Genomic DNA, 16,990 nt, shown 5'->3' on the forward strand with positions numbered 1-16,990 from the left:
TAGGCTATATTATGGTGATATATTAGAACAGTACATGCCTATAACCTACCTATCAGATGAATTTGGTAGAAAAGTTTATTCACCCTGTATAATTAAGTATAAAGTTGGACAAATAGAGCTAAAATGTAAAGTACTTCAGAATGATATACAACACAGTACCCTGCAGTACATGTACAATAGTCATTACTACACTGTATACGTGTGTGGAGGCTAAAAACTGGCCAGCCTGTCAGTCTCCTGGAGCCCCCGCCCCGCCTGTCTGTTAACGGGAACTCCCCCTAAGTTGCCCGGTTCTCCTCTCCCTGCTCATTCTCTTCATGAGCTGTCACACACACACACACACTTACACACACACACACACGCACACAGACACACGTTCACGCACACACGGAGTCGCTGCGTGTCGGAGCGGACCGTCTGTCGGCTACTCTTCCCTCGCCGCTCCCCGGTTACCGAAAAGCGGCTTGTTTGGTTTCGCAGTCTGCGGCGGAGCCTCGTCGTGACAGAGTTTTGGGAAAACGGCTGAAGGAGGAGAAGTGAAGGAGGGAGGAGGAGGAGGAGGAGGAGGAAAAGGTAGGAGATGGTGTCAAAAAAAAAAGAGTGTTTTCTCTTCTTTCTGTTTGGAAACTTTACCGTGTGTTCGCCGTCCTTTTTCCACCGCGGCGGTGGAGGGATATCGTGCGTGCCGTCAGCTGCAGGGTGTTTTTTTTTTTTTTTTTTTGTAAACTAGGGCGTGTTAATGAAGTATTTCTGTTTTGTGCGCGTGTGTGTGCGCGCGAGGGGTGCTCTTTCACATTAGGGGGGGGGATCCTCCTGTTGTGTCACAGGAAGTTTGGAGATTGCACGCGCAGATTGTAGCGGAGGGTGTGTGTGTGTGTGTGTGGTGGGGGGTAACCTGCCTGCTGCAAGAACATCTCATGTGAGTCTGATTTTTCCTGATTGTTTGTGAAGTACACTCAGGTAACTTCATGAAGTCAACTTGACTGTGATTTAAGCTGTTGCTTTAAATTTAAAGTCTTCTTTTTTGTCTAGATTTCAAATCTAGACTTGAGTGTGTTGTAAGAAATACAAAGAATGTTCTCACCAGAGTGTGAAACTATCAAAATGTTAACACAAGATGTGCATATTTTGCAGTGCAGTCTCCTATTAATCCATCCAAGAGCCTTATATCTGACTTCAAAGCGCTGTGACTAAAGTTTAGTGACTGGAGCGAATGTACTGACTGATCCAAGGCAAGTTTATTTAGCAGCTTTTTAAGAGCAGAGGCAATTCAAAAGTGGCGTTCAATGACCTGTAAAAACACAATAAAACAGGAAAAAATAGCAGAAAAACATCCACGGGTGTCTATGTACGCACATGTGGTGTGTGTGTGTGTGCGCCGCAAGTGTGTGTGTACGCCGCTCGACACTCCCATCGTTTGTTTTCTCTGTGTGTGTGTGCCCGTGTGGTGATATCCTGACAGATCCTGTGAGGTGGGGGTCAGTCACAGGGTCTCCCCTCTGGAATTCTCCTAGAATAGATGTGACACACACACACACACACACGCACACACACTCTCACACACCAACACACACACGCGCTTTAAACGACATCTTCCGTCAGCTTAACGTGTTTTCTTCTAATAACTACCCGTAATGACCTCCCTGCTTTGATTTCACGCTGTGCAAGGCTGCTGTAGCTTATAACCCTGAAACACACTTTATTTCAAAGCTCCATAAATAGACGGTCTTTAACAACTGTGACGCTGCGCTCTCAAGTCAGGCTCTCTTGTCCTTGATGCTGACATTGATTTCAGTCTCTTTTAAATGCGTCGTTAGATTCCAGCACCGTGCGGTCCGTTTCAGTCAGTGTGTTTGTGAATGTGTTTGCTTTTGGTCGCCTTCTTTGTTGTGCTACAGGTGCGTGACTCAACCTATTGTTGGAACTGAACAGCTTTTTAAGATGTTCAGAGCCCATTAGCCACAGCACCTCTCAGTTTATTGCTTTATTGTGTTCATTCATGCCCAGAGATGAGAATCCCTATTTTTCTTCTTCGCCTCCAGTCTCACAGCATCACCACAGAAAAGTCTTGCTCAAGGACGCCGGACAGGTCAGACAACACGTGGCCTTCGACAGATAGCCTGCTATTCTTCTTCTGTTACTTATAGACAGCGGAGAGTGACAGGAATGAGTCAGAGAGGGTGCGTTAGAAGAGCAGCAAACCAGTGCTTCTCTTGTTGCTCCCTGGCCTGTTCTGTGGATGTGTCTGTCAGATGATGGATGCTTGAAAATGTCAGTGTGTATGTGTGTGTGTTTGTATGTGTGTGTGTGAGAGAAGATCTTGTCTGCTGTAACTCGAGCCTGGCTGGACACACTGACTCTTGGAAGGCCACAAAGACCGCTCTGCATGAACGGTGGGGAATGTGGAAGTTTGTGTGTGTGTGTGTGTGTGTGTGTGTGTGTTAGAGAGAGAGAGAGCTACACAACAATGAAAGACTTTGAACTGATGCTATTAGTTAATTAACAGATTAGTTGATTGACTTGGAATGAATCAACCACGATCATAATCAGTGACTTTTAAGTCATTTTAAAAACAAAATTACCCCAAAGCCTTGGGCTCCAGCTTCACAAATACGAGGATTTGCTGATTTTCACTGTTTTGTATCATTGTGAATTGTAGGGGTGCACCAGTGTGGCTTTTTCTATTCCGATACCTAAACTCAAAGTATACAGGGATGCAGTTATGCAATCGCCAGCTGAAATCTCAGATAAACCATGTCTTGGTGACATGTCTTGATACTGGTACGTGCTTGTAAGGGAAAGAGAGGGTCATTTGGAAGTGATAATCACACTTCATGCATGAGATGAGAGAAGCAAAAGTTTGTTTTTCACCTTTCCTCATGATGCAGAAGAATGCTTTACTGGTGTGAAACATAATGTTAGACTAGCTCGGGGCCAGTGATCTTCTCTGCGTGTAAACGTATCCAAAAGTCTCAGCCCACAGGAGTAAAATTAGCAAATTCACACTTTAGGAGAGGGAGCTGGGGAGGCCGGTTTGCATCCTACGTCCTCCACTGATCAGCCAAAATCATGATAGCATATCAAAGGATGCTGCCTTTTCCGATCATTGTCTGTGTTTAAAGGGCCACAGACATCGATTGAATCCATTTAAAAGACAGAACAGTTTAATGACAACAGCCCTTGCCTTCTTCTTTTTTACACCATTACTTGATTTCTCCTCTCCCGTCTCCTCTCTCTTCATCTACACATTGCGGAGGAGGTTGTTTTATATTTTTTAACTTCCAGAGAAGTTGCCTGATCATCTACTTGGCCTGTTGTTTCCCAGCTCGAGTGGATGGTTTGTGGGCGGGTGGGTGGGCGACAGAGTCTGTGTCCGCTTTGGAGCAGCATTTATACGAGCCACGGTTTCTCTCAGTCCCTCACAGATGTGCGTCTTTTCACAGGTGCTTGTTGTTCCCAAGCTTTGTGTGTACAGTTTTGTGTATGCACGCATGTGCGATATTAATCTGGGTTTTATCCATTTCTCACATAGGTGTAGAAGGACAGTGTGTGCCTAGCAACAATGACCCATTGGAATACACTGGGAGTGTCCTGATGTAATGGGGTAATGACTGTGGTTTTTGGATTTGTGCAGACAGATGTAGGTTTTGATCAGTGAGCTGAGTCACAAAACACATCCTCACAACGCCCTCTTTCATTCTGATGATTTAAAAGAATGAAACGTCTGCCGATACCCATTCATCTTAATAAGGATTAGAATTAGAGCCGCAACAATTATAAAAAAATAATTAATCTGCAGCTATTTTGATAATTAATTTATCATTAAAGCCATTTTCATGCAAAAAATGCCAAATATAAGATGGTGCCAGGTTCTCAAATGGGAGGTTTTGCAGCTGTATTAGACTTGATTTAATACCTTTTTGGTTTTGGACTGTAGGCCTGACAAAATAATCCTAATCCTAATAAGGGACAGGTGGAACTAATGACGGCAACGAAGAAAAGCGGGAAAAAAAGACAGGAAGTGTAAAAGAAACCATGACGCGTGAGGATAAAACCTACAAAATAAAACAGGAAATGACTGAACTAAACCCCAAAACCAAGACAATGATATCTATAATTCTGTTTCCACTGCGTATAATCACCTGGAAATAAGAATTGTTATGGTTTTGTTACGTTACAGGACCGGACCTTTATATTGGAGAAAATAATCAACAGATTAATCAAACATGAAAATTACTGTTAGTTACTGCCCTAAACTGTAGTGCTGCAACCTAAGAATAGAGCGCATCATATGCTGTACAGTTGTAAAGCCCTCTGAGGATTTTGGACTGTATTGGAGCAGGTTGGAGCAGGTACTAAACTCAGGGAAAGTTTGTTGTTAGCGAGTATAGGTACACTGCATACCAGTGTGAGCCTCATTTGTCCACCAAAATAAAAAAGGGGAACTCCAGAGGTTTTACACATAATTACTATTCCTACTGCTGTGAGACTACTTCTTTAGCTTTGGTCTTTTAAAGTCTGACAAAATAACCTTGAAGATGTCATCCGGAGTTAACTGAATTTGGGAGACATAAATTGCAACAGGAGGCTTTCTGTTGCAAGCTGTCAGTGTGGAGATTGAAAGACCAGGGCGTAAACCAGTTGAGTCATGCATTAAAGGGAATTCAACTAATGTGAAGCACTTTGTAACTTCTGTTTTCAAAATTGCCATATAAATAAATCTGTGGTTAGTAACTATATGTAGGATCTATTTTTGGGGCATTTGACTCATGCTAGGATATCTCAAACTGCTGCTTTAATTTGGACCATTTGTCTTTTAATCTGTCTGTTATTTTTATGTTATTTAATTGACTTGTAATGGACCGTGCACATTATTAAACATAAATATTGCCATTTGATACATTGTGCCAGAGTTAGCTTGAAGCTAATTTTTCCAGCTTTGTGGAAATGCAATGTAAATCGCTGATTCGATGGATGTACAATATGTGGCACTGGTGAGGTGCTAGCGAGTTAGGATGGTAACTTCAATAGATATCTCTGCAACACAATACATAGATGTCCAAGACACAATGTCAAAACTGTTAATTCTTTACATTCTGTTGATACTTTTAATACATTTTTCGAATGTTTTAGACTAACATTCTTACATATTGCACCTTTAACTACGCATAGCCCCTCTGTCTTTACTAATTCAGCCACCTCTGTTAGCATCACAGACACTTTAGCCTAGTATAAGACCAAATGTTTGGCTAATAGCCTCTATTTATCCGTCTTTATTGACCTCTATCTATAGAAATAGTAGCCCAATTGTCAAAGGAACACCAGTAGTAGGCTAAGCCAGCTGTACCAAAGACATTTCCACAGGAACAACACACAGTTGCATAAACTCAACAGATACACTTGTTATGATTTTGTCAATGCAACACCAGCACAGACATGCAAGGTAATAAACAAAAGGAGTGCAGTCAATAAATCAGTTATGTAACAGCAAAGTAACGGAAGTGGAAACTGTCTTTGAGCTAGAATGGACAAAACATGCCTCTGTGGTTAAGTCAGGATAGCTCCCTGATACTCTGTTTACATGTCTGTCAGACAGCTACTGTGTGTGAGTAAGGATTTTGTCTACACGGGTGTGTGTTTTATATAAAAAAAAGAGAGATGCACATAAAGAGAAGACACATTCCAGTTGAATCCCAAATTTTTAATTACATTTCATTTTTGGATTATTTTCATGCGTAATTATGAGTCACAACATACCCACACCCTCACTGTGTGTGTGTTTGTCTGGCTGTTGGTCTCTATGTGTGTGAGTGTGTTGTATGGGTGTGGTGTGTGTCTGTAGTCAAGCCAGCATTGAACTGTATACCCGGCTGCCGTAGGACTTCTCACATTTATGCTTTCTAATTGATTCGGAGTGTGATTTATGTAGCTCCCTGCACCCACATGTGCTTGCCTGCCCTTGGTTGTGCAACACACAAGCAGGGACACACACACACACACATGTGCACACACACAGACACGCAAAAGCCCCAAGTTACTCATCGCTGCAGCACAAGGCACTATTGTGTTTAGCGTCTTCATGGCACTTTTGGTGACACAGTCATTCACATTTCCCAGCAGCATATGTGTGTGTGGGTGGTCGTCTCATATTCCATGTAACACTGCCGGCTGCTAAAAATGAAGACGTGACAGGGAAAGTGTGAGTGTGTTAGTGAGAAGTGTGTGTGTGTGTGTGTGTGTGTCTGGGGAGCGAGGGCACCACTGGGAGCTGCTTCTCAATAAGCCGAGGTTACACGCTCTGCTTGGTAATCACTGCTTTTTACCATCAGGTGCTCTTTTCAAGCCAAAACACAGTAGATTACTGACTTTTCTATCAGATTTTTTTTTTTAGATAGACTCATACTGGTAGCTTTCATATCATAAATCCTTTTTGGGGGGGAGGACGCAGCTGTTCTTTTCTCGTTTCCTCCGTGTTTGGGAAGAGTGACACCGATAAATCATCAAAGGGAAATTCAAAGACGGAGAGAAGAGGAGTTACAAGCCGTTCACCTGGTGTTGTTGCATGTTGTGGTTTGTGGCAAACCATAAAAATGGGATTCCTTTACAGGGAAAAGGTTGGATTAGGTTGACTGCTTGTCAGTTTTGGTCGTAGCCTAAAGCAGTCTTGCGGTAGTTGTGGCCAAAGTCATTGCTGAAATCTGGGAATATAAGTCCGTTGAGGCAGGAAAAAATAAGATGTTTAGACTATCTGTATCTATATGTATCAGGATTAGCTGTTCTCTAACGTTAGCTAATGGCTATGGGTTTTACACCTTGAAATACGGACCGATGTCTCCCACTGGATTTTCTCTATCCATCATTTTTTCAGTTGCTGATCAATCAGGAGGCGTGAAATGATAATAATTTGTCAATTTCACGACGTTTGTGCGACTTGCAACCAGGAACACAGCCGTGCGAATTGGGCTTCCCACCCTGAGTGTGATGTCGGAGGAAAATGGCTGTGTGACTATGGTGTATTGGCTAAAAGGCTTCGTGACAGTGGGTGAGGCATATAACAAAGAAGCGCATAACTTCTAAATGGATTCACATAGCATGACGAAACTTTGTAGAAAGCCACTAACATCATTTTGCCAAGTTTGCAAGGTTGTGTGCATTTGAATGCATGAAGGCCTGGATGCCTGCACGTATCTGGCCGCAGCTATTACAAATTAATGCTTGTGTCGTGTTAAAACAGAAAGAGAACGTGTCCTGAGATGTGACAATGCAGCGTTTACAGATGATATTTAACTCACTAGAGAGATAAACAGTGATATGGAAATGTTGTTGAGTCTTTCTGTGAATCACCTCATCTCTGTTTAGCTTGTGCCTACTCAAACACGGCCTGAAAATTAATATGGTAGCTGCGTGTTGTTGTCAAATTAAAGGCCAGACACAGAGGACACAGCAGTGTGAGAAATCGAACCTATCCCACAATGGGGTGATTCATACATGAGTGTGTGGGAGGTGCACTGTGCATGACGGCCTCCTCTTACCACCTTTAACCGCCGAGAGATCCGTCCTGGGAAAGAAAGAGGAAGGAGAGAATGAAAAGGGGGTGAAGATTAGTGAGACAGGGACGAGGAGCTGGGTCACAGATCCCCCATCATCCTCTGCTGCTCATTGACTGGCTCCATTATGGCTGCGGTAAAAAGCGCGCTGATTGGTCGGTTGCGTCTGAATGTCACTGCTTCTCGTCCGTGGACTCTGGAATTTTGTGTGTGTGTTTGTGTGCATTTGTGTGAGTTAATAGCTATCCATTGAGTGGTTGATTGTGTTCTGTTGTCCACACTGGCTCTCTTTGTCCGGACTCTACACACACTCGCACACACATCTGAATCTGAACCAGGCATTCCTCCAGTGGCAGGGCACTTGCCAAGAGAGAGAAAGAAAGAGAGAGCGCGAGGGAAAGAAAGAAAGAGGAAGAAAATACGAACTAACTAACAGTACCATTCATAGTCATGGCAGTGCGGTTCTTCCTGGCCCTGGTTTGAGACATGAATGGGTCTGAAGCTAAAAATATTTTTACTGCTGCTTTTTAAGCTCCTTTTACTCTCCCTGCTCTTTTCATTACTTCTCTCCTCTGTTGTGTTCTCACAGTGGAAGCAGATGAAGCCTGTGCTGCATTAAGATGCGTTTAATAGCACGACTGATTTTTATAGAGTCAGACTGTGGTTGCTGTTTCTCAAGGTGTAAATGTGTGCAAACAACCCCATGGGTAAAAAAAGACTGGAAAGCAGAGGCGGGAGATTAGAAAGACAGCAAGCAAACGGTGAGGATAGGGGTGGGGGATCGGACAATTATAGATCTGGCGTCTACTTATCAGAAGAATTTGGGGAATTGTGGTATTTAATGTCATCTTACTTCTGTTTCTGAACTTAACATAACTTTATTGACCGGCTGATCAGCGCTACGTGAACACACCGATAGAATGATGCAGTCAACTGGATAGCTATGCAGGCTTCACATGGCTCTTCCTTGGGTGACATATACTAAATAATGCAACATGACGCATGAGGAGCTTGTGCCAAAACAAAACTATATTTAATGCAATACCGTGCTTGCCAAATAGCACATACACATCTCGCAGACGTCGCCCCCAACGAATAGAAGTTTCATTAGCAAGAGGAAGTATGGGAAGAGTGTGCTAATTGGGAAGACGTTGGCAAGACACTGGTATTTAGTCAACATCTTGTCAACGTCTTCCCAATTAGCAAACACTCTAAAATAATTGGATCATGAATTTTGATTGCGATTAAAAAGTTTGTGATATCGTGTTTTCTGGCAGATTGCACACCCCTAGGGGAGGACGACTCGCAAGAAAAGGTCATGAGTTGAATCCGGACCCGTGACATCATAAGTAGACAGTCTGTGCCTGCAACATCCTGAGCTGTATAACAGACAGGCTGCCTAAATGACAGAGGCACGGGGCTGCTTTTTATTGGTCAGTGCGGGTAGACCATGCGTCTCACTGCCTACCGCAGATGGAGAAACACGGCGGGTGGAACGGTGGGGGAAAAAAAGATGGAGAAACGGTGAGGTAGAGTGATAGAGACGAGTGAGGAGACGTCAAAGAAAGGCGGCAGAAATAGATTGACAGTAATCCAGCAAAACTCACAGAGAGAGAGAGGAAGTAGAAAGACAGAGAAGCGGGTAAATTATGTGAGCTGGGAATTTGCTTTTACCACGGAAATACCTCAAGTGCAGCATGGGAAACAGGGAGAGAGACTATTTCAGGCTTCGCTCCTGTTTGTTATGCCAGCCAGCATCTTAGGGCAGAGTGCAGGGTTTGCAGTAAGTACATTAACATGTGAGGTGGAAGGAGAGGAAGAAGAAGAGGAAGAGGAAGAGGAGGAGCAGAATCTCTCAGGCGGGGAGAAATGACCCTGTTGCACCAGTGTGCCCTCTCTTGTTTTTTGTCCTCTCTCAGTTTAATCTAAATCCATTCAAGAGGATTTATTGGCAAGATAAGATCACTCTGACATTGCCAAGGCTTAAGTGCATCTCTCCCACTTTCTGGTTGGACGGGAGGAGGAAGTAGGTTGGTGGTGAGAGAGGAATGACAGCCTTTATCTCGGTCAGTAAACACAAGCCGAGGGAGTCCCTACATTGTTTATACTGTGTCTTTAACTTCCCCTCTCCCATGCCTACACACTTAGAGGACACTGTAACACAATCTCTCGCAGAAGAGAAGAGACGCACACATGGACACGCTGGCCTGCGGTGCACACACAAAAACAAGGTCAAGCTCACATGGATACTCACACACACACGTGGATGGACACACACTCAGAAGCTGTGGTTGGGTAAAGCGGTGGTTGTACGTTGCTGTGTGTGTGTGTGTGTGTGTGTGTGTGTGTGTGTGTGCGGTGGATCGTTGGCAGCCAGTATACGGTGAACTGGTCAGATCCCAGCACATTCAAGCTTCCCTCCTGCCTGCCAGTCTGACCACTAGTGGCTCTGTGAGTGTGTGCGTGTTTGACTGCTCTATAGAGATAAGTGTGGGGCTACTCTGTATTTTGCTCTCATAGTTGCTCATTTGGTGCATTTTATGACACTTGGAGAGCATTTTACATGACAGGCGTGCTTGTCTGTGTTTGCATAAGAGTGTGCTTGCAGCTCATTTCGCAGGAGGTTGGCTGATATTATTGGCCGATCTTGGCCTAGATATATCGGTGTTGGTGTGTATGTTGTTTGATATGCGCCAATATGAAAACTGTCTTTTTTAGAGATGATAACATCAGAAAACATTGCTATAATTATTACAAATCCAGTGATGTTACTAGTGGCTCTAGTTGGCAATGTGTAAAACCACTCCCCTGTTCAGTCATTCACTACCTTTCTTGATAATGATGTTATTGACTTTCACACATCTTATCTTATCATCTTATTGTTATACTGTATGTACACGACCTAGATTATTTTGGCTGACCTCGATATTGCCCTTTGTGTTTACGTGCAGTATTTGAGAACGCATTTAATTATTATTGTTTTGGTTGTTTTATCTTATGTATGTTTTATTTAATTAGGATGTTTAAGTATTTGTCTCACGAAAAATCTGCATATTAAGAATTGACAATTACATTTTATTTGAAAGGGTGTACTTCCATGTTTATGTTATTACAGTACTACATAAAGGTTTTGGTTCACTTTTTTCCAATTAAAATAACATTAAATTGATCAGAAACACAGTTTTGACATTATTAATGTGGCACAGGACTATTTTAGCTGGAAATGGCGTTTTTTTTAAGGTGCACCAGCTAATAATTTAGGTGCGCCCAGTAATACATATTAATTATGTTTCAATATGCAAATTTGAATCTGTACTTGACAGATTTTTGGGTGCATGTGCGACCAAAGTGGTCTCACCCTGGAGCCCTGAATATCTACATCGCCTTACAAAGGGCCATTTTCAGCAACTGTGACTCCTGTGGTCCAGCTGCACCATTGTGTTAGCTAATCCGAGTTTGTTGTGTTAAAAGGCTTGTTGATCCTTAGAAAACTCTTGTACAATCATGTCAGCACGGTTGAAAACGGATGTGCTGATTAAAGGAGCAATAAAATTGGCCTTCCTGAAGCTAGTAGAGTATCTGCAGCATCAGCATTTGTGGGTTTGATTATAGTCTCAATATAGCCAGTAAAATATAACTTTCTTCGAAAACTCATCAGTCTATTCTTGTTCTTTGAAATGAAGGCAATTCCAATGCGAGAAATTGCCAAGAAAGTAAGGATCTCATACAATGGCGTGTACCACTGCCTTCAAGGAACTATGCAAACTGGCTCCAACCACAATAGAAGGAGAAGCTGGAGGCCCCCGGTGCACAACTGAGCAAGATGACAAGTACATCATAGTCTGGAGTTTGAGGCAGCTTCATTAAATGGTACCCGCAAAACACCAGTTTCAGTGTTGACAGCGATGATGTGGCCTTCTTGGCGGAATAGCAGAGGAAAAGCCATATCTGTGGCCGGCAGTAAAAGGAAAAATTAAGATATTGCAATGTCTGATTGTCAGCACAAAGTACATGCCGTGTTCAAATTGCTCTTCCTCTTTGTGGAAATTTGTGAGAGCACTTTATAGAGCGTTACTTTTTTGTTTTCTATCTTACCCTCCACCTGTCTCCTTGCCGTCTTAAATGACTCACCTTTCCACCACTTACCTGTCCTCTGCTCAGCCAAGTGGACCTAATCCGAATGATCCATCTGCCTCCTCACTGGCTTGTAACAATTTCGGCTTGATTGCTCATGTCTGTTATTGTCTCTCACCCCACTTTCACAGCATTTCTGCTTAATGAGGTAGTCACAGTGGCATAACAGGTGGGAAAGACGAGTGCTGTAATAGATTCAACCTTATGCAGCGAACGTACATGGTATGATTGCTAATTCGCTAAAGCAGGCCTCAGTGGTTCCTGGGGAGAGGTTTTTGTGTTGGGTGGCTACCGTTGGTGCAGCAGGCTCATAAACACTGGATGGAGGAAGGCAGGAGGAAGTCCGGGCGAGGAAAGTAAACAGGCGTAAACAGGTCAAGTTGCCCTTGAGCAACACGTTGAACTTGAACAACTCAGACTCAGACTCAGACTCAGCAGCTGAATGAATGTGGAGCAAGGCTGCAGCAGAAGTTCTCAGCTCACCTTCCGACAAAAGTGACTTTTCCACAACAACAGAAATGGCAGCGAAGTCCCGGCGGCCTCTCGAGGACGCAGGGTTGTGCGACTTCTTCCCTCGCTTTGATACATGTGCGTGGCATCTGTATAATATGCCGTCACCTCCTTTTGATTGTCGGTGCTACATCCTTGTGGTTTCCATGGTTACAGACAGTGCTGGAACCCTGCCGTGAGACAGACACGCACAGACACCCGACAGATGAGAGTAACCTCAACCGGTAGAGCCGAGTCGTGCCGAGAGCCGAGACCCAAGAAAATCCTCACACCATGGTCTTTATTTTCTCCTTTTCTCCTCCTTTGATTTCTTGGAAAGACATCAGAGACATTTCATCTCATCTCTACTGAGTCAAAGCGAGGCTACAATTTAAATCGAATCTTACCAATCATGCAAAACATTTTCAGACTTTAAGCGGATTCAGTTTAAGAATTACATGGGTTTGGCATCGTCGGTTGCGTGGTTCAGTTTTTCCCAGAAATGTCTTCTAATATTGTCCGTCAAACTCTTTCAAAGCCTCCCACACACCTGTTGCTGGTTGCATGCGTGTGCTTTCTGCTTTCACTCTATTGATATTGAACGTACATTAGCGTTAAAACATAACCGCATGTCTTTTATTTTTGATCCTTTTTCGTTGAAAGGATGAAAAACGAGCAACATTTGCTGACAGTAAAGACTATAACAGCTTTTCTCTTTCCATTTTCCTCGTGGATGGTTTTTTTTTTTTACATTCAGGAAGCCTGTTTATTCGATCAAGCCCAGCTGTTAGGGAATGATGCATTTTCGCTTTTTTTTGTGACATGTCGAGAGTTTACTCAAAATTCCCTTGACAGTTAGATGGAAACAGCCTCTCCCTCCCCTCCTCTCTGCTATTTTGCTTCTTTGGAAGCAGCCTTAAACATGTATGAAGGCTGAGACTGACAGGTCGGTTTTACTGATTTTGATCGACTTCACATGAGCAACAACCTCTGCTCTGCCTATTTGGTGTCTTTCTTTTGCTTTCTTTCTGTCTCCTCTGTCTTCAGTATCTCCTTCATCTCTCCTCTGATCTGTTCAGACAACGCTGACAACACTTTCTTCCTCACATCCCCCCCCAGTATCTGCTTCCTCTGACTTCTCGTCTGTCCAGGTACAGGCCCCTCAGGGGGGGAAACACCAGAGACATTAGAGTCTCATCCAAACTGAATGAGTGACATGTGTAAAATATTTGTCCATGTACCGTACAGGGAGGAACTGCTGCACATAATTGGCTTGAAAATGCTGGAATAAATATCTTAATGCTCTCACTGTTACTCTTTGAGAGCCCGTAGTGTGTGTGTGTGTTAGTACCCCATGCCTGGAGAGAAGGGAGATGTGGTAGTTTGATATCATTGGCATTCTTTCATCAGTGAGGTGATTCTCCTGCTATGTGTTTGAACTGCGGAGAATCAAAGACAGCTTGTTGTACAGCCGCAGCTGTGGCCACATCACCTGCACACTGAATCTGCTGGATCTTTCCATCTCTCTCTTGCCCTCTTTCTTCATTTTGTCGGCTGCCTTTGTAGCGTTCTGGGCTTTGTTCAATTTTTTGTGCCGTCTTTCTTTTTTTCCAAGGACGCATGATGTGGACTCCAGAAGCCGAAATTCTTTTTCTTTCGTCTGTTGTCAGCCACCACTGCCTCGCTCTCTGCAGTCAGCAGTTACCACAGCATGTAATCTGTCCGATATTACAATCACAGCTGAGAGTTTGTGCAAAAGTCTCTCTTTTATGCTGGGAGACTTTGTTTGCTTGCTGAGTCAAGAGAGAGTGGTAGTGACACAAAGAGGGAATGTTGTACAGAAGCTGCCACTGCAACTATCCGACTGAAAATAAGCTTCAGGTGGGGTTTGGAATCCAATTTTTACACAGAACAAGGCCTGTGGAGCTTTTTCCCCATCACTTGCGTCATCACTTGCTCTAGAAGAAACAATTCCAGAGAACAGCAACTCCTTCAGCTATGGGCATGTGTTTATTATTTTAAGATTTGATAAAGTTGGAACCTATCCTTTAACTCCAAATCTTTATTTGTACATCAGTGGTTAACGTCCTGTAACTTTCCGTTGCGCAATTGCAATTTGTACTCGCACCTCCGATAAGGCATAACGCTCACTAAATGACGTGTACTGAGCCTGATACCTCAATTAATGATAATAAATCAAATACTGATCTGATACAAGATCCCCATTTCCCCAGAAATTTGGGAAAACTTGTTGGAATTCCTTGTATGTACTGTAACAGGCTTGCTACACTGCACATGTAAAGTTTGCAGAACTGCTGTTGCAACACTGTGCTTCCACTGTAGGCAATAAAACTGGCAGTGATCCGCTCTACAAGAATGCAATACGATAAAAATAGACGTCTCTTCTATTTGTGTTTTTTACCCTCGGTGTGCATTGCCCTTTTTCACAAAAATTGTGAATAGCTTGTTAAACTACCTGAAGACAGGAAATTACTCTTATTGGCTTCCACTTTGGGGTCTTCATCACTCTGTCTGCATTTATCTAACAACTGGCGGTTGCTAAGTCGCTTTATCTGGCTCAGTGTAGTCTGTAGATGGAAACTTACCCACACAAACTCAGTGTTTTTCCTGATTTTAAATCTAACGAAGCTGAAACAATCTTTTTGGACTGACCTTTGATTTTCTCAACAACCGTTCATCCACTCTGCTTCACACTTGGCGGACGTGTTTCTGAGAGCCCAGGGAAGTGCAGCGTCGAGTGTGAAGAAATTCGGATGAGTGGTTTTCAATAAAGCTGCAAGTTGAAATACCGGACGCCCATCAATTCAGGAGTTTTATCTGCACTTGTTTTATTTGTAAATTTGCTCTATATCCTGTTCTGTTGTGCTTGTTTGTCTCTTCCTAACTTTGTTTTGTTCTATTTTTGATCTTTTCCCATGTCACACAATATTTCATCAGTTTTTCTTTTACTCTTTAGGAATTTAGATCTTATATCATAGAGGGGCATGCATCTTGCTTTCCAAAGATGACTTATGTTTTCCTGTTATTCCTCCCTTTCAGCTCCATATCTCTTGCCACACACAGTGTCAACAAGACGCAGAAAGGAAAAGCTATTTTTGTTGGGGTTTTTCTTTCTGTTCTCATAACCTACCATGAGAACTGAGTGAAAATAAGATTGCACAGTTATGTTTAGACGTCAAGGTAAAAGTAGCTTCAATTAGAATAATAGTACAATCACATGCTCTGGCGTTTCCCAGTCTGACTTTTTGATTGTGTGCTGATTAGAGACTGAGTTTTAAGGCACAGACACAGGACCAGCTACATGGCGACTACATTGATGTGGCCCGTGTGTGTAATTTTGCTGTAATTCCATCGTAGTAACGTTGTGATTAAGCAGTGATTTACTGCTTTATTTCGAGCAACAATTGTATGGAGTTTCATAATAGAAAACCAACACAATCTAGTGACAGACTGCGTGGGCCCGGCCGCTCATGGGAACCAGAGGGGCTTTTAGTGTTCGGGTCCTCAGGGACAGCTGGGACTATGTTGTTGTTGTTGATAAACGCACTCCCACAGTCCGAGGGCCAAAATACACAGCGTGCACAAACACACACACACGCATACACAGGAAAAAAAAGTCCTGCTTAAAACACACATGTAGGGAAATCACGTAACGTCACAGATGGGCGTAAAGTTTAAACTTTCAGGAAACCAAAAACGTCGCCTTGTGTTTTTCATCTTGGTACAGTCAGGCACACGCCTCTTTTGCTTTCCCTAGTGCTTAAGTTCACCAATGCCCTGAGGACCAGATACTGCATGTATGAATACACACAAACGCGTATAAATGCATCCAAACACATGAAAGCTGAAAGTTCAGAGATGTGGATCAGAGCCAGAAAACGCACAACGAACCGACTGTAGCCTCTTCCTCCTCCGTCATCTGCCCTTCAAGTCGCACAGGGGATATTTTGGGACTTTTTGATTAGCTAGTTCCTTAATTCCTTGATTCCTCTTCATGTCTCCTTTTTCCTTCTTTGATTATAATTTTAAAATATTAGAGAAAAATCTAAAAAATATATGTAGACTAGCCATGCAACATTTACAACAGGCAGAGCGAGAGCTGCCTCTGGTACGCTTCAAATGAACACATTTACATTTTTTCTCTATTTTCGGCCACTTTACAGGGAAATCAACTCATCAGATTGATAATCGGCAGATTAGTTGCTGACAAAAATAGTTTCACCCTACTTTTAAGTATTGAGAATGCAATTACAAACAGTTGTCCTGTTTCCATTTGCTGCTGTTGCATCCTGAAGAGATGTGGGGATCAAGTGACACATTTTCTGGCATGCATGAGTATAAAGGGGGCAAATGAGGTGAGGATAGGAGTTGAGTGTTAGGATTCACCCATGGGCAAGGGGGGGCGGTAAAAAAGACAGACATGTGTGGAAAGATATCTAAGGTATCCATCTTTAAGGCTGAATCAGAGGAATGCAGCTACTCTACCCCCAGGCATGAAGGCTGACAATCTATAGGCCGTACGCCCCCGGACGCCGGCGTTGCCCTCTGTACGCCCACCTCCTATGGATGCAACATACACCTACAGCATATTAATCACTCACTTAAGCACTGTCAGACTGTTCTCTCAGAAGTCGTGCTGTAATGGCGTGCCCTCAAAGTCGTCTGTCTCTGTTTTTCGACCGTCTCCATGACTCGAAAATCCTTCTTTTTGTCATGATGAAAGGGGGGAAATGATGGATTGCTAATTAGAAGGGGTAAAAAAAGAAGCCAAATGTTTATTCGTTCCTGCCTTTATTCTT

General features: G+C 43.1%; 1 protein-coding gene across 2 annotated transcripts in view; it reads left to right on the plus strand.

The window, feature by feature from the left end:
• Window positions 1–373: 373 nt before the first annotated feature.
• The window catches only part of ppp2r3a (protein phosphatase 2, regulatory subunit B'', alpha), a 60,263-nt gene continuing 43,646 nt past the window's right edge, over window positions 374–16,990 (plus strand). The window contains exon 1 of one of the 2 annotated variants that reach the window (XM_073484406.1): window positions 374–573. The gene's annotated coding sequence lies outside the window, so the exon portion shown is untranslated. Of the gene's footprint in view, window positions 574–846; window positions 920–16,990 lie in introns of those variants that run through there. The other variant, XM_073484407.1, reaches the window with a different exon arrangement.

Source organism: Pagrus major, chromosome 16 (assembly GCF_040436345.1).
Source record: "Pagrus major chromosome 16, Pma_NU_1.0".
Lineage (NCBI taxonomy): Eukaryota > Metazoa > Chordata > Actinopteri > Spariformes > Sparidae > Pagrus > Pagrus major.